At 45.2% G+C, this 23,940-nt stretch overlaps 15 non-coding genes across 15 annotated transcripts; 6 read left to right on the top strand and 9 right to left on the bottom strand.

The window, feature by feature from the left end:
- Nucleotides 1–1,806: 1,806 nt before the first annotated feature.
- Nucleotides 1,807–1,878, bottom strand: trnaw-cca (transfer RNA tryptophan (anticodon CCA)). Its single transcript has one exon. It is a non-coding gene; the product is annotated as a tRNA-Trp (tRNA).
- Nucleotides 1,879–2,637: 759 nt separating this feature from the next.
- trnas-uga (transfer RNA serine (anticodon UGA)) lies at nucleotides 2,638–2,720 on the top strand. The gene has a single exon. It is a non-coding gene; the product is annotated as a tRNA-Ser (tRNA).
- Nucleotides 2,721–5,016: 2,296 nt separating this feature from the next.
- Nucleotides 5,017–5,088, bottom strand: trnaw-cca (transfer RNA tryptophan (anticodon CCA)). Its single transcript has one exon. It is a non-coding gene; the product is annotated as a tRNA-Trp (tRNA).
- Nucleotides 5,089–5,849: 761 nt separating this feature from the next.
- Nucleotides 5,850–5,932, top strand: trnas-uga (transfer RNA serine (anticodon UGA)). The gene has a single exon. It is a non-coding gene; the product is annotated as a tRNA-Ser (tRNA).
- Nucleotides 5,933–6,850: 918 nt separating this feature from the next.
- Nucleotides 6,851–6,922, bottom strand: trnam-cau (transfer RNA methionine (anticodon CAU)). Its single transcript has one exon. It is a non-coding gene; the product is annotated as a tRNA-Met (tRNA).
- A 1,306-nt stretch (nucleotides 6,923–8,228) lies between these two features.
- On the bottom strand, nucleotides 8,229–8,300 carry trnaw-cca (transfer RNA tryptophan (anticodon CCA)). Its single transcript has one exon. It is a non-coding gene; the product is annotated as a tRNA-Trp (tRNA).
- Nucleotides 8,301–9,059: 759 nt separating this feature from the next.
- On the top strand, nucleotides 9,060–9,142 carry trnas-uga (transfer RNA serine (anticodon UGA)). The gene has a single exon. It is a non-coding gene; the product is annotated as a tRNA-Ser (tRNA).
- Nucleotides 9,143–11,438: 2,296 nt separating this feature from the next.
- On the bottom strand, nucleotides 11,439–11,510 carry trnaw-cca (transfer RNA tryptophan (anticodon CCA)). The gene has a single exon. It is a non-coding gene; the product is annotated as a tRNA-Trp (tRNA).
- Nucleotides 11,511–12,269: 759 nt separating this feature from the next.
- On the top strand, nucleotides 12,270–12,352 carry trnas-uga (transfer RNA serine (anticodon UGA)). The gene has a single exon. It is a non-coding gene; the product is annotated as a tRNA-Ser (tRNA).
- A 2,296-nt stretch (nucleotides 12,353–14,648) lies between these two features.
- Nucleotides 14,649–14,720, bottom strand: trnaw-cca (transfer RNA tryptophan (anticodon CCA)). Its single transcript has one exon. It is a non-coding gene; the product is annotated as a tRNA-Trp (tRNA).
- A 761-nt stretch (nucleotides 14,721–15,481) lies between these two features.
- On the top strand, nucleotides 15,482–15,564 carry trnas-uga (transfer RNA serine (anticodon UGA)). The gene has a single exon. It is a non-coding gene; the product is annotated as a tRNA-Ser (tRNA).
- Nucleotides 15,565–16,482: 918 nt separating this feature from the next.
- On the bottom strand, nucleotides 16,483–16,554 carry trnam-cau (transfer RNA methionine (anticodon CAU)). Its single transcript has one exon. It is a non-coding gene; the product is annotated as a tRNA-Met (tRNA).
- Nucleotides 16,555–17,860: 1,306 nt separating this feature from the next.
- On the bottom strand, nucleotides 17,861–17,932 carry trnaw-cca (transfer RNA tryptophan (anticodon CCA)). Its single transcript has one exon. It is a non-coding gene; the product is annotated as a tRNA-Trp (tRNA).
- Nucleotides 17,933–18,691: 759 nt separating this feature from the next.
- On the top strand, nucleotides 18,692–18,774 carry trnas-uga (transfer RNA serine (anticodon UGA)). Its single transcript has one exon. It is a non-coding gene; the product is annotated as a tRNA-Ser (tRNA).
- A 3,872-nt stretch (nucleotides 18,775–22,646) lies between these two features.
- On the bottom strand, nucleotides 22,647–22,718 carry trnam-cau (transfer RNA methionine (anticodon CAU)). The gene has a single exon. It is a non-coding gene; the product is annotated as a tRNA-Met (tRNA).
- Between the last annotated feature and the right edge of the window lie 1,222 nt (nucleotides 22,719–23,940).

Raw genomic sequence — 23,940 nt, forward strand, 5'->3', positions numbered from 1 at the left:
TATAGAAAGGCTAGAATGACAAATCTTAATCCTTTCTGGCTACGTTTGGTTTTCAGTTAGGCGGCAGTACCTGGTCACTGGTCTCCCGGCAAACACAGCCAGCCATTTGGGTACACCCAAAGCAACACAGTGGTCCAACCGTTTACCGTCACTTTAGCAGCAGGTACACCGTTGCCTCCATTGTTGTTCTTGTGTTGCAAACAGGTGATGTCACGCTGTTGAGGTAACAAAGTGAATGGGCTTTGAAGAAGATGTGGCGAACAGGTTATATTCACTAGGATTTGCTTCTTAGTTAGGCAACTTCTGGGTTTAGTCTGTTTTGTCCAATTTTTGGAAGGTGAATGGCTTCTTCCTGGAAACCTATCCCAGACTTGTAAGCAAGCCTTTCGGAGCACAGTTGTTTAGTACGTCCTGAAAACAGACGAGCCTAGCAGAGGATGGTTTCGATGCATCGACCTCTGGGTTATGGGCCCAGCACGCTTCCGCTGCGCCACTCTGCTCCACACGTACCACAAGACTAGCGCTGCTTAAAAGTGGGCCTTCAATAACATCTTGCATGAACAAACTGTGGGAATTCTGAAGGTGGACGGTACCCGTTTGAACACTGACTTTTATAAATCTTTGTCACCTCAGCGTTCAATGCTTCAAAGCTTCTTGGACTGCTTGTCAGGTCTCGTGTGCGGCCCAACAGATTTTAAGCTAGGGTCAGGAAAACCATTTCCTCGTTAGCTGCTAACTCGAATCACTGAGCTTATTGTGTGAGCCACTGAGTCGCATAGTCACGTAAACGCTTAGACGTGAAAACACTGACACTTGGTGTTGCGTATGTTTACTTCCTAAATAAACCCATGAACTCTCTTCAATGAACCTTATTTTACCTTTAGTTAACTAAAATCGACGTTCTGTTACACGAACACACTCTGCTGATGCACTTCGATGCTCTTAATACTTCCCGCTGATTGTCAATGGTAGTTCTCATCGGTAGAGATGTAATACCGTCTGTAATCACAAGCACCGACATTAGACATGAAATCTGAATGTATCCAACACAGCGGACACAGTGACATTGTCCACAGTGAAAAACTATCCTGGATATGATGAGCTTGCTTCAGAATGCCAAGCCCAGCTCTGAAGCTGCTTTTAGATTTCATTATCATTCAAAACTGTTTGTTTGCTCGGAATGAAAAACTTATACTTGATATTTGAATGTTTTTTTCTTTACAATAATTTTGTGAGTTTCTCTTTGGTGCAGTCTTTACTTCTTTCAACTATGTGTTTACATGTATCTCATGGCATTGCTCTCTGTATACCTGCAGCATGTGGGTGTTTTGTTTGCCATTTTTATTCAGTTCCATTTACAGAAGCCCTCTAATTCAGCTACTATTCACACCTATCCAATGTATTCACACCTGGTGCTTTCAGAAAACAATGGAACGTCCAGCTACCCGGGCCCCCTCCCCAGACGGTCAACACTTGCGGCTCCCCCATCACCTCTACCACTCAGTAAAGCTCACAAATTTCTCCATGTGCCTTCACACCTCTTTCCATACTTGAAAGGGATGTAAACAGACTCTCTAAGACACAGGACCCATGCAAAGCAGCTGGGCCAAATTCGGTGCCTCCATCCACCCTGAGGCACTGTGCTGATCAGTTGTCTACAGTGTTCACTGACACCATCAACAACTCACTGGAGACACGTCATGAGTCATGGACCTGAATTTCTGGACAGACGGACGAGTATGCCACAAGCAACTAAAAACCTCCTATTGGAAGGGAATCACAGGCTGCAGTCCCCTCACTCTCGGCTGACCTTGACGTGATTTGAACACGCAACCTTCTGATCTGGAGTCAGATGCGCTACCATTGCGCCACAAGGTCCCACAAACCTGCCCCTCTGCTCAAAACTTCTGAAAATCTCTGAGAAGCCAGACCATCTTTCCACACAAGCAATTTTTCTGCAACTGGAGGTTGTTCAACTTGTGAATGCAAAGAGGTTGTGCCAAAGACGCATGTCATTTCAGACCATGCATGTCAACATGCACACGTAGAATCTCTCTTTATACTTGAAAGGTTCTCCTCTTTGAGAAAAGAATACAAATCGAGGTTTGAAGTGCGCTTGCAGTAGTCAATCAAAGGCCTAATATAGTGTCTGTCATTCAGTGCTCACGCTCTGATGAGCTTTGCAAGCCAGCTAGACAAATTCTTAACAATGCATATTTGTTACTGATGCTTGTCAGAGAAAGACAAAGTCCTTGGACAGTGTCTAAAAATAAAAGACCTTCCTCTCACACACACCTAAAAAGTGATTGCTCAGAAGGGAGTGCTTTTGTACGTGATGATCTCCTGTCTCAAACACAAGCTGCTCTGGAGAGGCTCCTTGTGCCGTCTGCACCAAAATGCTATTCATGGGGGTAGGAGACCAGTGCTGTCAGCCTTGAATGAAATCTTACCTGACTAAACGACCTTACACTTCACACACAATGGTCTCTTCAACGACTGTTAATGGTATTTACCAGAGAAGTGACTTCTGAGTAGGGAGTGTTCTGGCATGTGATGATCTCCAAAAGAACCAGCGCTGTTGGAGCAGGGAGCAGGCATCTCTCACCACAGGCCAAAAGGTGCAGGTGAAGTGGAGGAGCTGTGATGGCCGAGCGGTTAAGGCGTTGGATTTGAAATCCAATGGGGGGTTCCCCGCGCAGGTTCAAACCCTGCTCACAGCGAAAATGCGTTACGGGTGCTTCTTTTTCTGCTAAGATAAGGTTGCAATTAGTCGGAGGGGCTCATATACAAAAGTTGCAACGGTGCCCAGGAGCATTGAGTGATTGACAGTTCTCCAATCACCGGTTCACACCACTGTACTTACATACTAATCATTCATGTACAAAATGTGCTTGTCTCCAAGGAGAGTCCCTCTTCTTCTCTCCAGGCTTTATAAACAAAAACGGTGGGAGATGTCGATCAGTGGCATGTGCACAGACTTTGAGTCACATATTAATTCAAACAGGCTGCAGTCCTGTCACTCTTGGTTGACCTTGATGTGATTTGAACACGCAAGCTTCTGATCTGGAGTCAGATGCGCTACCATTGCCCCACAAGGTCCCACAAACCTGCCCCTCTGCCCAAAACTTCTGAAAATCTCTGCAAAGCCAATCCATCTTCTTTCCACACAAGACATCAAAATTGTTGCAGGGGGCTACTTGTTATCACTGCTATAGAAAGGCTAGAATGACAAATCTTAATCCTTTCTGGCTACGTTTGGTTTTCAGTTAGGCGGCAGTACCTGGTCACTGGTCTCCCGGCAAACACAGCCAGCCATTTGGGTACACCCAAAGCAACACAGTGGTCCAACCGTTTACCGTCACTTTAGCAGCAGGTACACCGTTGCCTCCATTGTTGTTCTTGTGTTGCAAACAGGTGATGTCACGCTGTTGAGGTAACAAAGTGAATGGGCTTTGAAGAAGATGTGGCGAACAGGTTATATTCACTAGGATTTGCTTCTTAGTTAGGCAACTTCTGGGTTTAGTCTGTTTTGTCCAATTTTTGGAAGGTGAATGGCTTCTTCCTGGAAACCTATCCCAGACTTGTAAGCAAGCCTTTCGGAGCACAGTTGTTTAGTACGTCCTGAAAACAGACGAGCCTAGCAGAGGATGGTTTCGATGCATCGACCTCTGGGTTATGGGCCCAGCACGCTTCCGCTGCGCCACTCTGCTCCACACGTACCACAAGACTAGCGCTGCTTAAAAGTGGGCCTTCAATAACATCTTGCATGAACAAACTGTGGGAATTCTGAAGGTGGACGGTACCCGTTTGAACACTGACTTTTATAAATCTTTGTCACCTCAGCATTCAATGCTTCAAAGCTTCTTGGACTGCTTGTCAGGTCTCGTGTGCGGCCCAACAGATTTTAAGCTAGGGTCAGGAAAACCATTTCCTCGTTAGCTGCTAACTCGAATCACTGAGCTTATTGTGTGAGCCACTGAGTCGCATAGTCACGTAAACGCTTAGACGTGAAAACACTGACACTTGGTGTTGCGTATGTTTACTTCCTAAATAAACCCATGAACTCTCTTCAATGAACCTTATTTTACCTTTAGTTAACTAAAATCGACGTTCTGTTACACGAACACACTCTGCTGATGCACTTCGATGCTCTTAATACTTCCCGCTGATTGTCAATGGTAGTTCTCATCGGTAGAGATGTAATACCGTCTGTAATCACAAGCACCGACATTAGACATGAAATCTGAATGTATCCAACACAGCGGACACAGTGACATTGTCCACAGTGAAAAACTATCCTGGATATGATGAGCTTGCTTCAGAATGCCAAGCCCAGCTCTGAAGCTGCTTTTAGATTTCATTATCATTCAAAACTGTTTGTTTGCTCGGAATGAAAAACTTATACTTGATATTTGAATGTTTTTTTCTTTACAATAATTTTGTGAGTTTCTCTTTGGTGCAGTCTTTACTTCTTTCAACTATGTGTTTACATGTATCTCATGGCATTGCTCTCTGTATACCTGCAGCATGTGGGTGTTTTGTTTGCCATTTTTATTCAGTTCCATTTACAGAAGCCCTCTAATTCAGCTACTATTCACACCTACCCAATGTATTCACACCTGGTGCTTTCAGAAAACAATGGAACGTCCAGCTACCCGGGCCCCCTCCCCAGACGGTCAACACTTGCGGCTCCCCCATCACCTCTACCACTCAGTAAAGCTCACAAATTTCTCCATGTGCCTTCACACCTCTTTCCATACTTGAAAGGGATGTAAACAGACTCTCTAAGACACAGGACCCATGCAAAGCAGCTGGGCCAAATTCGGTGCCTCCATCCACCCTGAGGCACTGTGCTGATCAGTTGTCTACAGTGTTCACTGACACCATCAACAACTCACTGGAGACACGTCATGAGTCGTGGACCTGAATTTCTGGACAGACGGACGAGTATGCCACAAGCAACTAAAAACCTCCTATTGGAAGGGAATCACAGGCTGCAGTCCCCTCACTCTCGGCTGACCTTGACGTGATTTGAACACGCAACCTTCTGATCTGGAGTCAGATGCGCTACCATTGCGCCACAAGGTCCCACAAACCTGCCCCTCTGCTCAAAACTTCTGAAAATCTCTGAGAAGCCAGACCATCTTTCCACACAAGCAATTTTTCTGCAACTGGAGGTTGTTCAACTTGTGAATGCAAAGAGGTTGTGCCAAAGACGCATGTCATTTCAGACCATGCATGTCAACATGCACACGTAGAATCTCTCTTTATACTTGAAAGGTTCTCCTCTTTGAGAAAAGAATACAAATCGAGGTTTGAAGTGCGCTTGCAGTAGTCAATCAAAGGCCTAATATAGTGTCTGTCATTCAGTGCTCACGCTCTGATGAGCTTTGCAAGCCAGCTAGACAAATTCTTAACAATGCATATTTGTTACTGATGCTTGTCAGAGAAAGACAAAGTCCTTGGACAGTGTCTAAAAATAAAAGACCTTCCTCTCACACACACACCTAAAAAGTGATTGCTCAGAAGGGAGTGCTTTTGTACGTGATGATCTCCTGTCTCAAACACAAGCTGCTCTGGAGAGGCTCCTTGTGCCGTCTGCACCAAAATGCTATTCATGGGGGTAGGAGACCAGTGCTGTCAGCCTTGAATGAAATCTTACCTGACTAAACGACCTTACACTTCACACACAATGGTCTCTTCAACGACTGTTAATGGTATTTACCAGAGAAGTGACTTCTGAGTAGGGAGTGTTCTGGCATGTGATGATCTCCAAAAGAACCAGCGCTGTTGGAGCAGGGAGCAGGCATCTCTCACCACAGGCCAAAAGGTGCAGGTGAAGTGGAGGAGCTGTGATGGCCGAGCGGTTAAGGCGTTGGATTTGAAATCCAATGGGGGGTTCCCCGCGCAGGTTCAAACCCTGCTCACAGCGAAAATGCGTTACGGGTGCTTCTTTTTCTGCTAAGATAAGGTTGCAATTAGTCGGAGGGGCTCATATACAAAAGTTGCAACGGTGCCCAGGAGCATTGAGTGATTGACAGTTCTCCAATCACCGGTTCACACCACTGTACTTACATACTAATCATTCATGTACAAAATGTGCTTGTCTCCAAGGAGAGTCCCTCTTCTTCTCTCCAGGCTTTATAAACAAAAACGGTGGGAGATGTCGATCAGTGGCATGTGCACAGACTTTGAGTCACATATTAATTCAAACAGGCTGCAGTCCTGTCACTCTTGGTTGACCTTGATGTGATTTGAACACGCAAGCTTCTGATCTGGAGTCAGATGCGCTACCATTGCCCCACAAGGTCCCACAAACCTGCCCCTCTGCCCAAAACTTCTGAAAATCTCTGCAAAGCCAATCCATCTTCTTTCCACACAAGACATCAAAATTGTTGCAGGGGGCTACTTGTTATCACTGCTATAGAAAGGCTAGAATGACAAATCTTAATCCTTTCTGGCTACGTTTGGTTTTCAGTTAGGCGGCAGTACCTGGTCACTGGTCTCCCGGCAAACACAGCCAGCCATTTGGGTACACCCAAAGCAACACAGTGGTCCAACCGTTTACCGTCACTTTAGCAGCAGGTACACCGTTGCCTCCATTGTTGTTCTTGTGTTGCAAACAGGTGATGTCACGCTGTTGAGGTAACAAAGTGAATGGGCTTTGAAGAAGATGTGGCGAACAGGTTATATTCACTAGGATTTGCTTCTTAGTTAGGCAACTTCTGGGTTTAGTCTGTTTTGTCCAATTTTTGGAAGGTGAATGGCTTCTTCCTGGAAACCTATCCCAGACTTGTAAGCAAGCCTTTCGGAGCACAGTTGTTTAGTACGTCCTGAAAACAGACGAGCCTAGCAGAGGATGGTTTCGATCCATCGACCTCTGGGTTATGGGCCCAGCACGCTTCCGCTGCGCCACTCTGCTCCACACGTACCACAAGACTAGCGCTGCTTAAAAGTGGGCCTTCAATAACATCTTGCATGAACAAACTGTGGGAATTCTGAAGGTGGACGGTACCCGTTTGAACACTGACTTTTATAAATCTTTGTCACCTCAGCGTTCAATGCTTCAAAGCTTCTTGGACTGCTTGTCAGGTCTCGTGTGCGGCCCAACAGATTTTAAGCTAGGGTCAGGAAAACCATTTCCTCGTTAGCTGCTAACTCGAATCACTGAGCTTATTGTGTGAGCCACTGAGTCGCATAGTCACGTAAACGCTTAGACGTGAAAACACTGACACTTGGTGTTGCGTATGTTTACTTCCTAAATAAACCCATGAACTCTCTTCAATGAACCTTATTTTACCTTTAGTTAACTAAAATCGACGTTCTGTTACACGAACACACTCTGCTGATGCACTTCGATGCTCTTAATACTTCCCGCTGATTGTCAATGGTAGTTCTCATCGGTAGAGATGTAATACCGTCTGTAATCACAAGCACCGACATTAGACACGAAATCTGAATGTATCCAACACAGCGGACACAGTGACATTGTCCACAGTGAAAAACTATCCTGGATATGATGAGCTTGCTTCAGAATGCCAAGCCCAGCTCTGAAGCTGCTTTTAGATTTCATTATCATTCAAAACTGTTTGTTTGCTCGGAATGAAAAACTTATACTTGATATTTGAATGTTTTTTTCTTTACAATAATTTTGTGAGTTTCTCTTTGGTGCAGTCTTTACTTCTTTCAACTATGTGTTTACATGTATCTCATGGCATGGTTCTCTGTATACCTGCAGCATGCGAGTGTTTTGTTTGCCATTTTTATTCAGTTCCATTTACAGAAGCCCTCTAATTCAGCTACTATTCACACCTATCCAATGTATTCACACCTGGTGCTTTCAGAAAACAATGGAACGTCCAGCTACCCGGGCCCCCTCCCCAGACGGTCAACACTTGCGGCTCCCCCATCACCTCTACCACTCAGTAAAGCTCACAAATTTCTCCATGTGCCTTCACACCTCTTTCCATACTTGAAAGGGATGTAAACAGACTCTCTAAGACACAGGACCCATGCAAAGCAGCTGGGCCAAATTCGGTGCCTCCATCCACCCTGAGGCACTGTGCTGATCAGTTGTCTACAGTGTTCACTGACACCATCAACAACTCACTGGAGACACGTCATGAGTCATGGACCTGAATTTCTGGACAGACGGACGAGTATGCCACAAGCAACTAAAAACCTCCTATTGGAAGGGAATCACAGGCTGCAGTCCCCTCACTCTCGGCTGACCTTGACGTGATTTGAACACGCAACCTTCTGATCTGGAGTCAGATGCGCTACCATTGCGCCACAAGGTCCCACAAACCTGCCCCTCTGCTCAAAACTTCTGAAAATCTCTGAGAAGCCAGACCATCTTTCCACACAAGCAATTTTTCTGCAACTGGAGGTTGTTCAACTTGTGAATGCAAAGAGGTTGTGCCAAAGACGCATGTCATTTCAGACCATGCATGTCAACATGCACACGTAGAATCTCTCTTTATACTTGAAAGGTTCTCCTCTTTGAGAAAAGAATACAAATCGAGGTTTGAAGTGCGCTTGCAGTAGTCAATCAAAGGCCTAATATAGTGTCTGTCATTCAGTGCTCACGCTCTGATGAGCTTTGCAAGCCAGCTAGACAAATTCTTAACAATGCATATTTGTTACTGATGCTTGTCAGAGAAAGACAAAGTCCTTGGACAGTGTCTAAAAATAAAAGACCTTCCTCTCACACACACCTAAAAAGTGATTGCTCAGAAGGGAGTGCTTTTGTACGTGATGATCTCCTGTCTCAAACACAAGCTGCTCTGGAGAGGCTCCTTGTGCCGTCTGCACCAAAATGCTATTCATGGGGGTAGGAGACCAGTGCTGTCAGCCTTGAATGAAATCTTACCTGACTAAACGACCTTACACTTCACACACAATGGTCTCTTCAACGACTGTTAATGGTATTTACCAGAGAAGTGACTTCTGACTAGGGAGTGTTCTGGCATGTGATGATCTCCAAAAGAACCAGCGCTGTTGGAGCAGGGAGCAGGCATCTCTCACCACAGGCCAAAAGGTGCAGGTGAAGTGGAGGAGCTGTGATGGCCGAGCGGTTAAGGCGTTGGATTTGAAATCCAATGGGGTGTTCCCCGCGCAGGTTCAAACCCTGCTCACAGCGAAAATGCGTTACGGGTGCTTCTTTTTCTGCTAAGATAAGGTTGCAATTAGTCGGAGGGGCTCATATACAAAAGTTGCAACGGTGCCCAGGAGCATTGAGTGATTGACAGTTCTCCAATCACCGGTTCACACCACTGTACTTACATACTAATCATTCATGTACAAAATGTGCTTGTCTCCAAGGAGAGTCCCTCTTCTTCTCTCCAGGCTTTATAAACAAAAACGGTGGGAGATGTCGATCAGTGGCATGTGCACAGACTTTGAGTCACATATTAATTCAAACAGGCTGCAGTCCTGTCACTCTTGGTTGACCTTGATGTGATTTGAACACGCAAGCTTCTGATCTGGAGTCAGATGCGCTACCATTGCCCCACAAGGTCCCACAAACCTGCCCCTCTGCCCAAAACTTCTGAAAATCTCTGCAAAGCCAATCCATCTTCTTTCCACACAAGACATCAAAATTGTTGCAGGGGGCTACTTGTTATCACTGCTATAGAAAGGCTAGAATGACAAATCTTAATCCTTTCTGGCTACGTTTGGTTTTCAGTTAGGCGGCAGTACCTGGTCACTGGTCTCCCGGCAAACACAGCCAGCCATTTGGGTACACCCAAAGCAACACAGTGGTCCAACCGTTTACCGTCACTTTAGCAGCAGGTACACCGTTGCCTCCATTGTTGTTCTTGTGTTGCAAACAGGTGATGTCACGCTGTTGAGGTAACAAAGTGAATGGGCTTTGAAGAAGATGTGGCGAACAGGTTATATTCACTAGGATTTGCTTCTTAGTTAGGCAACTTCTGGGTTTAGTCTGTTTTGTCCAATTTTTGGAAGGTGAATGGCTTCTTCCTGGAAACCTATCCCAGACTTGTAAGCAAGCCTTTCGGAGCACAGTTGTTTAGTACGTCCTGAAAACAGACGAGCCTAGCAGAGGATGGTTTCGATGCATCGACCTCTGGGTTATGGGCCCAGCACGCTTCCGCTGCGCCACTCTGCTCCACACGTACCACAAGACTAGCGCTGCTTAAAAGTGGGCCTTCAATAACATCTTGCATGAACAAACTGTGGGAATTCTGAAGGTGGACGGTACCCGTTTGAACACTGACTTTTATAAATCTTTGTCACCTCAGCGTTCAATGCTTCAAAGCTTCTTGGACTGCTTGTCAGGTCTCGTGTGCGGCCCAACAGATTTTAAGCTAGGGTCAGGAAAACCATTTCCTCGTTAGCTGCTAACTCGAATCACTGAGCTTATTGTGTGAGCCACTGAGTCGCATAGTCACGTAAACGCTTAGACGTGAAAACACTGACACTTGGTGTTGCGTATGTTTACTTCCTAAATAAACCCATGAACTCTCTTCAATGAACCTTATTTTACCTTTAGTTAACTAAAATCGACGTTCTGTTACACGAACACACTCTGCTGATGCACTTCGATGCTCTTAATACTTCCCGCTGATTGTCAATGGTAGTTCTCATCGGTAGAGATGTAATACCGTCTGTAATCACAAGCACCGACATTAGACATGAAATCTGAATGTATCCAACACAGCGGACACAGTGACATTGTCCACAGTGAAAAACTATCCTGGATATGATGAGCTTGCTTCAGAATGCCAAGCCCAGCTCTGAAGCTGCTTTTAGATTTCATTATCATTCAAAACTGTTTGTTTGCTCGGAATGAAAAACTTATACTTGATATTTGAATGTTTTTTTCTTTACAATAATTTTGTGAGTTTCTCTTTGGTGCAGTCTTTACTTCTTTCAACTATGTGTTTACATGTATCTCATGGCATTGCTCTCTGTATACCTGCAGCATGTGGGTGTTTTGTTTGCCATTTTTATTCAGTTCCATTTACAGAAGCCCTCTAATTCAGCTACTATTCACACCTATCCAATGTATTCACACCTGGTGCTTTCAGAAAACAATGGAACGTCCAGCTACCCGGGCCCCCTCCCCAGACGGTCAACACTTGCGGCTCCCCCATCACCTCTACCACTCAGTAAAGCTCACAAATTTCTCCATGTGCCTTCACACCTCTTTCCATACTTGAAAGGGATGTAAACAGACTCTCTAAGACACAGGACCCATGCAAAGCAGCTGGGCCAAATTCGGTGCCTCCATCCACCCTGAGGCACTGTGCTGATCAGTTGTCTACAGTGTTCACTGACACCATCAACAACTCACTGGAGACACGTCATGAGTCATGGACCTGAATTTCTGGACAGACGGACGAGTATGCCACAAGCAACTAAAAACCTCCTATTGGAAGGGAATCACAGGCTGCAGTCCCCTCACTCTCGGCTGACCTTGACGTGATTTGAACACGCAACCTTCTGATCTGGAGTCAGATGCGCTACCATTGCGCCACAAGGTCCCACAAACCTGCCCCTCTGCTCAAAACTTCTGAAAATCTCTGAGAAGCCAGACCATCTTTCCACACAAGCAATTTTTCTGCAACTGGAGGTTGTTCAACTTGTGAATGCAAAGAGGTTGTGCCAAAGACGCATGTCATTTCAGACCATGCATGTCAACATGCACACGTAGAATCTCTCTTTATACTTGAAAGGTTCTCCTCTTTGAGAAAAGAATACAAATCGAGGTTTGAAGTGCGCTTGCAGTAGTCAATCAAAGGCCTAATATAGTGTCTGTCATTCAGTGCTCACGCTCTGATGAGCTTTGCAAGCCAGCTAGACAAATTCTTAACAATGCATATTTGTTACTGATGCTTGTCAGAGAAAGACAAAGTCCTTGGACAGTGTCTAAAAATAAAAGACCTTCCTCTCACACACACCTAAAAAGTGATTGCTCAGAAGGGAGTGCTTTTGTACGTGATGATCTCCTGTCTCAAACACAAGCTGCTCTGGAGAGGCTCCTTGTGCCGTCTGCACCAAAATGCTATTCATGGGGGTAGGAGACCAGTGCTGTCAGCCTTGAATGAAATCTTACCTGACTAAACGACCTTACACTTCACACACAATGGTCTCTTCAACGACTGTTAATGGTATTTACCAGAGAAGTGACTTCTGAGTAGGGAGTGTTCTGGCATGTGATGATCTCCAAAAGAACCAGCGCTGTTGGAGCAGGGAGCAGGCATCTCTCACCACAGGCCAAAAGGTGCAGGTGAAGTGGAGGAGCTGTGATGGCCGAGCGGTTAAGGCGTTGGATTTGAAATCCAATGGGGGGTTCCCCGCGCAGGTTCAAACCCTGCTCACAGCGAAAATGCGTTACGGGTGCTTCTTTTTCTGCTAAGATAAGGTTGCAATTAGTCGGAGGGGCTCATATACAAAAGTTGCAACGGTGCCCAGGAGCATTGAGTGATTGACAGTTCTCCAATCACCGGTTCACACCACTGTACTTACATACTAATCATTCATGTACAAAATGTGCTTGTCTCCAAGGAGAGTCCCTCTTCTTCTCTCCAGGCTTTATAAACAAAAACGGTGGGAGATGTCGATCAGTGGCATGTGCACAGACTTTGAGTCACATATTAATTCAAACAGGCTGCAGTCCTGTCACTCTTGGTTGACCTTGATGTGATTTGAACACGCAAGCTTCTGATCTGGAGTCAGATGCGCTACCATTGCCCCACAAGGTCCCACAAACCTGCCCCTCTGCCCAAAACTTCTGAAAATCTCTGCAAAGCCAATCCATCTTCTTTCCACACAAGACATCAAAATTGTTGCAGGGGGCTACTTGTTATCACTGCTATAGAAAGGCTAGAATGACAAATCTTAATCCTTTCTGGCTACGTTTGGTTTTCAGTTAGGCGGCAGTACCTGGTCACTGGTCTCCCGGCAAACACAGCCAGCCATTTGGGTACACCCAAAGCAACACAGTGGTCCAACCGTTTACCGTCACTTTAGCAGCAGGTACACCGTTGCCTCCATTGTTGTTCTTGTGTTGCAAACAGGTGATGTCACGCTGTTGAGGTAACAAAGTGAATGGGCTTTGAAGAAGATGTGGCGAACAGGTTATATTCACTAGGATTTGCTTCTTAGTTAGGCAACTTCTGGGTTTAGTCTGTTTTGTCCAATTTTTGGAAGGTGAATGGCTTCTTCCTGGAAACCTATCCCAGACTTGTAAGCAAGCCTTTCGGAGCACAGTTGTTTAGTACGTCCTGAAAACAGACGAGCCTAGCAGAGGATGGTTTCGATGCATCGACCTCTGGGTTATGGGCCCAGCACGCTTCCGCTGCGCCACTCTGCTCCACACGTACCACAAGACTAGCGCTGCTTAAAAGTGGGCCTTCAATAACATCTTGCATGAACAAACTGTGGGAATTCTGAAGGTGGACGGTACCCGTTTGAACACTGACTTTTATAAATCTTTGTCACCTCAGCATTCAATGCTTCAAAGCTTCTTGGACTGCTTGTCAGGTCTCGTGTGCGGCCCAACAGATTTTAAGCTAGGGTCAGGAAAACCATTTCCTCGTTAGCTGCTAACTCGAATCACTGAGCTTATTGTGTGAGCCACTGAGTCGCATAGTCACGTAAACGCTTAGACGTGAAAACACTGACACTTGGTGTTGCGTATGTTTACTTCCTAAATAAACCCATGAACTCTCTTCAATGAACCTTATTTTACCTTTAGTTAACTAAAATCGACGTTCTGTTACACGAACACACTCTGCTGATGCACTTCGATGCTCTTAATACTTCCCGCTGATTGTCAATGGTAGTTCTCATCGGTAGAGATGTAATACCGTCTGTAATCACAAGCACCGACATTAGACATGAAATCTGAATGTATCCAACACAGCGGACACAGTGACATTGTCCACAGTGAAAAACTATCCTGGATATGATGAGCTTGCTTCAGAATGCCAAGCCCAGCTCTGAAGCTGCTTTTAGATTTCATTATCATTCAAAACTGTTTGTTTGCTCGGAATGAAAAACTTATACTTGATATTTGAATGTTTTTTTCTTTACAATAATTTTGTGAGTTTCTCTTTGGTGCAGTCTTTACTTCTTTCAACTATGTGTTTACATGTATCTCATGGCATTGCTCTCTGTATACCTGCAGCATGTGGGTGTTTTGTTTGCCATTTTTATTCAGTTCCATTTACAGAAGCCCTCTAATTCAGCTACTATTCACACCTACCCAATGTATTCACACCTGGTGCTTTCAGAAAACAATGGAACGTCCAGCTACCCGGGCCCCCTCCCCAGACGGTCAACACTTGCGGCTCCCCCATCACCTCTACCACTCAGTAAAGCTCACAAATTTCTCCATGTGCCTTCACACCTCTTTCCATACTTGAAAGGGATGTAAACAGACTCTCTAAGACACAGGACCCATGCAAAGCAGCTGGGCCAAATTCGGTGCCTCCATCCACCCTGAGGCACTGTGCTGATCAGTTGTCTACAGTGTTCACTGACACCATCAACAACTCACTGGAGACACGTCATGAGTCGTGGACCTGAATTTCTGGACAGACGGACGAGTATGCCACAAGCAACTAAAAACCTCCTATTGGAAGGGAATCACAGGCTGCAGTCCCCTCACTCTCGGCTGACCTTGACGTGATTTGAACACGCAACCTTCTGATCTGGAGTCAGATGCGCTACCATTGCGCCACAAGGTCCCACAAACCTGCCCCTCTGCTCAAAACTTCTGAAAATCTCTGAGAAGCCAGACCATCTTTCCACACAAGCAATTTTTCTGCAACTGGAGGTTGTTCAACTTGTGAATGCAAAGAGGTTGTGCCAAAGACGCATGTCATTTCAGACCATGCATGTCAACATGCACACGTAGAATCTCTCTTTATACTTGAAAGGTTCTCCTCTTTGAGAAAAGAATACAAATCGAGGTTTGAAGTGCGCTTGCAGTAGTCAATCAAAGGCCTAATATAGTGTCTGTCATTCAGTGCTCACGCTCTGATGAGCTTTGCAAGCCAGCTAGACAAATTCTTAACAATGCATATTTGTTACTGATGCTTGTCAGAGAAAGACAAAGTCCTTGGACAGTGTCTAAAAATAAAAGACCTTCCTCTCACACACACACCTAAAAAGTGATTGCTCAGAAGGGAGTGCTTTTGTACGTGATGATCTCCTGTCTCAAACACAAGCTGCTCTGGAGAGGCTCCTTGTGCCGTCTGCACCAAAATGCTATTCATGGGGGTAGGAGACCAGTGCTGTCAGCCTTGAATGAAATCTTACCTGACTAAACGACCTTACACTTCACACACAATGGTCTCTTCAACGACTGTTAATGGTATTTACCAGAGAAGTGACTTCTGAGTAGGGAGTGTTCTGGCATGTGATGATCTCCAAAAGAACCAGCGCTGTTGGAGCAGGGAGCAGGCATCTCTCACCACAGGCCAAAAGGTGCAGGTGAAGTGGAGGAGCTGTGATGGCCGAGAGGTTAAGGCGTTGGATTTGAAATCCAATGGGGTGTTCCCTGCGCAGGTTCAAACCCTGCTCACAGCGAAAATGCGTTACGGGTGCTTCTTTTTCTGCTAAGATAAGGTTGCAATTAGTCGGAGGGGCTCATATACAAAAGTTGCAACGGTGCCCAGGAGCATTGAGTGATTGACAGTTCTCCAATCACCGGTTCACACCACTGTACTTACATACTAATCATTCATGTACAAAATGTGCTTGTCTCCAAGGAGAGTCCCTCTTCTTCTCTCCAGGCTTTATAAACAAAAACGGTGGGAGATGTCGATCAGTGGCATGTGCACAGACTTTGAGTCACATATTAATTCAAACAGGCTGCAGTCCTGTCACTCTTGGTTGACCTTGATGTGATTTGAACACGCAAGCTTCTGATCTGGAGTCAGATGCGCTACCATTGCCCCACAAGGTCCCACAAACCTGCCCCTCTGCCCAAAACTTCTGAAAATCTCTGCAAAGCCAATCCATCTTCTTTCCACACAAGACATCAAAATTGTTGCAGGGGGCTACTTGTTATCACTGCTATAGAAAGGCTAGAATGACAAATCTTAATCCTTTCTGGCTACGTTTGGTTTTCAGTTAGGCGGCAGTACCTGGTCACTGGTCTCCCGGCAAACACAGCCAGCCATTTGGGTACACCCAAAGCAACACAGTGGTCCAACCGTTTACCGTCACTTTAGCAGCAGGTACACCGTTGCCTCCATTGTTGTTCTTGTGTTGCAAACAGGTGATGTCACGCTGTTGAGGTAACAAAGTGAATGGGCTTTGAAGAAGATGTGGCGAACAGGTTATATTCACTAGGATTTGCTTCTTAGTTAGGCAACTTCTGGGTTTAGTCTGTTTTGTCCAATTTTTGGAAGGTGAATGGCTTCTTCCTGGAAACCTATCCCAGACTTGTAAGCAAGCCTTTCGGAGCACAGTTGTTTAGTACGTCCTGAAAACAGACGAGCCTAGCAGAGGATGGTTTCGATCCATCGACCTCTGGGTTATGGGCCCAGCACGCTTCCGCTGCGCCACTCTGCTCCACACGTACCACAAGACTAGCGCTGCTTAAAAGTGGGCCTTCAATAACATCTTGCATGAACAAACTGTGGGAATTCTGAAGGTGGACGGTACCCGTTTGAACACTGACTTTTATAAATCTTTGTCACCTCAGCGTTCAATGCTTCAAAGCTTCTTGGACTGCTTGTCAGGTCTCGTGTGCGGCCCAACAGATTTTAAGCTAGGGTCAGGAAAACCATTTCCTCGTTAGCTGCTAACTCGAATCACTGAGCTTATTGTGTGAGCCACTGAGTCGCATAGTCACGTAAACGCTTAGACGTGAAAACACTGACACTTGGTGTTGCGTATGTTTACTTCCTAAATAAACCCATGAACTCTCTTCAATGAACCTTATTTTACCTTTAGTTAACTAAAATCGACGTTCTGTTACACGAACACACTCTGCTGATGCACTTCGATGCTCTTAATACTTCCCGCTGATTGTCAATGGTAGTTCTCATCGGTAGAGATGTAATACCGTCTGTAATCACAAGCACCGACATTAGACATGAAATCTGAATGTATCCAACACAGCGGACACAGTGACATTGTCCACAGTGAAAAACTATCCTGGATATGATGAGCTTGCTTCAGAATGCCAAGCCCAGCTCTGAAGCTGCTTTTAGATTTCATTATCATTCAAAACTGTTTGTTTGCTCGGAATGAAAAACTTATACTTGATATTTGAATGTTTTTTTCTTTACAATAATTTTGTGAGTTTCTCTTTGGTGCAGTCTTTACTTCTTTCAACTATGTGTTTACATGTATCTCATGGCATTGCTCTCTGTATACCTGCAGCATGTGGGTGTTTTGTTTGCCATTTTTATTCAGTTCCATTTACAGAAGCCCTCTAATTCAGCTACTATTCACACCTACCCAATGTATTCACACCTGGTGCTTTCAGAAAACAATGGAACGTCCAGCTACCCGGGCCCCCTCCCCAGACGGTCAACACTTGCGGCTCCCCCATCACCTCTACCACTCAGTAAAGCTCACAAATTTCTCCATGTGCCTTCACACCTCTTTCCATACTTGAAAGGGATGTAAACAGACTCTCTAAGACACAGGACCCATGCAAAGCAGCTGGGCCAAATTCGGTGCCTCCATCCACCCTGAGGCACTGTGCTGATCAGTTGTCTACAGTGTTCACTGACACCATCAACAACTCACTGGAGACACGTCATGAGTCGTGGACCTGAATTTCTGGACAGACAGACGAGTATGCCACAAGCAACTAAAAACCTCCTATTGGAAGGGAATCACAGGCTGCAGTCCCCTCACTCTCGGCTGACCTTGACGTGATTTGAACACGCAACCTTCTGATCTGGAGTCAGATGCGCTACCATTGCGCCACAAGGTCCCACAAACCTGCCCCTCTGCTCAAAACTTCTGAAAATCTCTGAGAAGCCAGACCATCTTTCCACACAAGCAATTTTTCTGCAACTGGAGGTTGTTCAACTTGTGAATGCAAAGAGGTTGTGCCAAAGACGCATGTCATTTCAGACCATGCATGTCAACATGCACACGTAGAATCTCTCTTTATACTTGAAAGGTTCTCCTCTTTGAGAAAAGAATACAAATCGAGGTTTGAAGTGCGCTTGCAGTAGTCAATCAAAGGCCTAATATAGTGTCTGTCATTCAGTGCTCACGCTCTGATGAGCTTTGCAAGCCAGCTAGACAAATTCTTAACAATGCATATTTGTTACTGATGCTTGTCAGAGAAAGACAAAGTCCTTGGACAGTGTCTAAAAATAAAAGACCTTCCTCTCACACACACCTAAAAAGTGATTGCTCAGAAGGGAGTGCTTTTGTACGTGATGATCTCCTGTCTCAAACACAAGCTGCTCTGGAGAGGCTCCTTGTGCCGTCTGCACCAAAATGCTATTCATGGGGGTAGGAGACCAGTGCTGTCAGCCTTGAATGAAATCTTACCTGACTAAACGACCTTACACTTCACACACAATGGTCTCTTCAACGACTGTTAATGGTATTTACCAGAGAAGTGACTTCTGACTAGGGAGTGTTCTGGCATGTGATGATCTCCAAAAGAACCAGCGCTGTTGGAGCAGGGAGCAGGCATCTCTCACCACAGGCCAAAAGGTGCAGGTGAAGTGGAGGAGCTGTGATGGCCGAGAGGTTAAGGCGTTGGATTTGAAATCCAATGGGGTGTTCCCCGCGCAGGTTCAAACCCTGCTCACAGCGAAAATGCGTTACGGGTGCTTCTTTTTCTGCTAAGATAAGGTTGCAATTAGTCGGAGGGGCTCATATACAAAAGTTGCAACGGTGCCCAGGAGCATTGAGTGATTGACAGTTCTCCAATCACCGGTTCACACCACTGTACTTACATACTAATCATTCATGTACAAAATGTGCTTGTCTCCAAGGAGAGTCCCTCTTCTTCTCTCCAGGCTTTATAAACAAAAACGGTGGGAGATGTCGATCAGTGGCATGTGCACAGACTTTGAGTCACATATTAATTCAAACAGGCTGCAGTCCTGTCACTCTTGGTTGACCTTGATGTGATTTGAACACGCAAGCTTCTGATCTGGAGTCAGATGCGCTACCATTGCCCCACAAGGTCCCACAAACCTGCCCCTCTGCCCAAAACTTCTGAAAATCTCTGCAAAGCCAATCCATCTTCTTTCCACACAAGACATCAAAATTGTTGCAGGGGGCTACTTGTTATCACTGCTATAGAAAGGCTAGAATGACAAATCTTAATCCTTTCTGGCTACGTTTGGTTTTCAGTTAGGCGGCAGTACCTGGGCCCTGTTTCAGGAAGCCGGTTTAGTGGAAAAACTGAGTAAGTATACCCTGAGTTAACGAAAACTCTGGGTTTTCGGTTTCACAAAGCGAGTTCAGCTGCAGCCTGAGTGAGTCACTATGACGACACACTCCGTGAAGCTAACCTGCCCCCTAGCAGGTTTACTACAACTAACCCTGACTGTCTCCGCCCCTTTGTCGGAAACCTGACAGTAGGAAGTGTCGGACATGGCGTGCCACTTCCTTGAAGAGCCAGTAGATCGTGAAGCCCAAATTCTCCGCAGAGCTCTCCGCCGGGAGAGAGTGATCAGAGCGCGTTTGGACATTTTATCATTTCCTGATGATTTTCTGTGCGAACGTTACCGTTTCTCAGCACAATCTATAAGTTATTTGGATAACATCCTCAGGCCATATATTACGCATGTGACACATCGCGGACATGCTCTCAGTTCATTGCATATTATTTGTATTGCACTTCGGTTTCTTGCAAACGGGAGCTTTCTGTATAATATTGGTGACGCTGAGCACGTTTCCAAGGCTACCGTCTGTCGGGCAGTCAGGAATGTTACAGTTGCACTGAAACGTCTCCTGTACTCGTCTGTGGTGTTCCCCGGTCACAGACCCACAAGATTTATCAAAGAGGGATGCCACAAAATTGCAGGTATCAGGATGACCAAAACTTAATTTATGATGTGGTGATACTTGAACTACTACTTAAATTTTACATTTATTTTCAGGGTTCCCAGGCGTGATTGGCTGTACAGATGGCACTCACATTCCAATCATTGCTCCTTCAGTAAATGAAGGAGACTATGTGAACAGGAAGTCTTCCCACAGCATTAATGTGCAGGTACATAGTTCCCTGTAGCATGTCAAACTAACAAATTATTTCATTATAGTAATGGATGCTAATTTGTGTTCTCTGCACTGTGAAGATCATATGTGATGCTGCCAACATTATCACAAATGTGGAAGCCAAGTGGCCAGGCTCTGTCCATGACTCACAAATATTCCGTGAATGTACACTGAGCACAAAATTTGGACATGGTGAGTTGAGAATACTTTAAAATATATAAAGACCAATTGCTTCAGGGACATTTGAACTAAAGTGTATCCTTCTGTCTTAGGAGAGTTCACTGGCTACTTGCTTGGTGATAGGGGGTATCCATGTTTACCCTATTTGCTTACCCCTTACCCTGACCCTGAACCGGGCCCACAGCAGCGATATAATCTGGCTAATTGCAGGACAAGAGCCAGAATTGAAATGACTATCGGAATGCTTAAGGCCCGGTTCCAGTGCCTGCAAAGACTCAGGGTCACCCCAGAAAGGGCATGTGACATTATTGTGGCATGTGTGATTCTTCACAACATTGCCACAATTAGAGGAGAACACTGTCCTTCTGAACCAAACATCAGCAGTGATCCAAACCATGAACATCCTGACCCTCCCACGGACATACAAGATGGAAGCGCAGTCAGAGACACCATATGTCACAATCATTTCCTTTGACCCATCACCTCAACATGTTGAAAGAAGAATAAACAGATTTTTTGTTCAACTGGCTTTATTGGTCGGCTGTATTTCCTGTACACAAAGTATTAAAAGATGTAAACCTCATAAAGTGTCTCTGTTGCTTCCTCCTCTGTAACAGCTGTCAATGTTTCTTCATTATTTTCCTGTAGTAAAGAAATAGACAACATTGCTGTTCTACTGTAAACTCATATAATCTGTGGAGTATTACTCACAACTGCATGTTGGTCTGGCTCAACAGGAGGCTGCACCAGATGCAGTACACCACCACCATCAACTGATAGAATATGAGGTTTATACAGGTCACTTATAACTTACAAGGGACCAAATGGCAATTAACAAACATACCAAGCACCTTACACTTCATTGTCATTATGCTCTCAAAGACAACCAAGGCTGAGGGAAGGCAAGATCAGTAGGAAAATAACTTCACTACAAAATAATCCATTATGGTAAAGAGTTTATCAAATGAATGTGTCGCACTGCAAAGGTGACTGTGAAGAAAGGATGTATGCACATCATGTATTATTTTGAATTTACCCCTTATGTAGGCACTTGTGTCTTGCGGGGTTATTGACTCAGAGGATGTCCCCGCAGAGATGCCTTCAGCCACAGGGCGCCCACTGTTTTGGCTGAGGGCCAACTGCTCAGCCTCTGTGAGTGGTGGTGGTGGAGGCTATAACGGGCCACACTTGAGCATACAGAGTAAGCAAATATGTACTTGTAATGTGCTCAGATAATTTCAATAAGTGCTTACAGAAAGAAAATTAATGTAGCCTCTAACTGCAATTAATTTACATAGGACAAACAGACCAAGCACTATGGCTCATAATACAATTACACCTTACCTGTTTGGACTATATTTTTATATTTCATTTTTACTTGCTGCCAGGCACGTTTGGGGCCTGTTGGGTTGCACCTGCGCTCACATCACATCACAAAATAAAATGTATAAAATAACAAATAAAATAACATATGATAAAATAACGTGTTAAATGGGTGGAAATCCCTAGATCAATGTTTATATTAACACTCAGGCATTGACTCTGTCGGCTATGTTTTGCCATGCATGCTCCCTTTCTTTTGCAGCTGTGGCTGTGTTACTTTTTTCCGCGGAATTTGCATGTTATCGGCATATGCTGCCATCAGAATTTCGGCCTCAAGCGCTGTGAAATACATTGACCGCGCCTTCTTTCCCTCCGTCTCCATGGTGACTCGCTTAATCTGTGCTCCGCTTATCAGGGCTTTATGTATCCTCGTCCGCGCGCTTCACTTGGGGTTAAAGCAACTCCGCGTTGACTGAACTAATTGTTATCAGCCTTTCTGAAACCGAATATTCCGAGTTGGACAGTTCGGGGTTACTCAACCGTGAGTGTCGTTTTTCACTCTGAGTTTTCCAAACCGGCTTCCTGAAACAGGGCCCTGGTCACTGGTCTCCCGGCAAACACAGCCAGCCATTTGGGTACACCCAAAGCAACACAGTGGTCCAACCGTTTACCGTCACTTTAGCAGCAGGTACACCGTTGCCTCCATTGTTGTTCTTGTGTTGCAAACAGGTGATGTCACGCTGTTGAGGTAACAAAGTGAATGGGCTTTGAAGAAGATGTGGCGAACAGGTTATATTCACTAGGATTTGCTTCTTAGTTAGGCAACTTCTGGGTTTAGTCTGTTTTGTCCAATTTTTGGAAGGTGAATGGCTTCTTCCTGGAAACCTATCCCAGACTTGTAAGCAAGCCTTTCGGAGCACAGTTGTTTAGTACGTCCTGAAAACAGACGAGCCTAGCAGAGGATGGTTTCGATCCATCGACCTCTGGGTTATGGGCCCAGCACGCTTCCGCTGCGCCACTCTGCTCCACACGTACCACAAGACTAGCGCTGCTTAAAAGTGGGCCTTCAATAACATCTTGCATGAACAAACTGTGGGAATTCTGAAGGTGGACGGTACCCGTTTGAACACTGACTTTTATAAATCTTTGTCACCTCAGCGTTCAATGCTTCAAAGCTTCTTGGACTGCTTGTCAGGTCTCGTGTGCGGCCCAACAGATTTTAAGCTAGGGTCAGGAAAACCATTTCCTCGTTAGCTGCTAACTCGAATCACTGAGCTTATTGTGTGAGCCACTGAGTCGCATAGTCACGTAAACGCTTAGACGTGAAAACACTGACACTTGGTGTTGCGTATGTTTACTTCCTAAATAAACCCATGAACTCTCTTCAATGAACCTTATTTTACCTTTAGTTAACTAAAATCGACGTTCTGTTACACGAACACACTCTGCTGATGCACTTCGATGCTCTTAATACTTCCCGCTGATTGTCAATGGTAGTTCTCATCGGTAGAGATGTAATACCGTCTGTAATCACAAGCACCGACATTAGACACGAAATCTGAATGTATCCAACACAGCGGACACAGTGACATTGTCCACAGTGAAAAACTATCCTGGATATGATGAGCTTGCTTCAGAATGCCAAGCCCAGCTCTGAAGCTGCTTTTAGATTTCATTATCATTCAAAACTGTTTGTTTGCTCGGAATGAAAAACTTATACTTGATATTTGAATGTTTTTTTCTTTACAATAATTTTGTGAGTTTCTCTTTGGTGCAGTCTTTACTTCTTTCAACTATGTGTTTACATGTATCTCATGGCATGGTTCTCTGTATACCTGCAGCATGCGAGTGTTTTGTTTGCCATTTTTATTCAGTTCCATTTACAGAAGCCCTCTAATTCAGCTACTATTCACACCTATCCAATGTATTCACACCTGGTGCTTTCAGAAAACAATGGAACGTCCAGCTACCCGGGCCCCCTCCCCAGACGGTCAACACTTGCGGCTCCCCCATCACCTCTACCACTCAGTAAAGCTCACAAATTTCTCCATGTGCCTTCACACCTCTTTCCATACTTGAAAGGGATGTAAACAGACTCTCTAAGACACAGGACCCATGCAAAGCAGCTGGGCCAAATTCGGTGCCTCCATCCACCCTGAGGCACTGTGCTGATCAGTTGTCTACAGTGTTCACTGACACCATCAACAACTCACTGGAGACACGTCATGAGTCATGGACCTGAATTTC

The sequence above is a fragment of the Rhamphochromis longiceps genome, linkage group LG23 (assembly GCF_057381845.1).
Source record: "Rhamphochromis longiceps isolate RC_006_pf linkage group LG23, R_longiceps_female_GT1.1, whole genome shotgun sequence".
Taxonomy (NCBI): Eukaryota; Metazoa; Chordata; class Actinopteri; order Cichliformes; family Cichlidae; genus Rhamphochromis; species Rhamphochromis longiceps.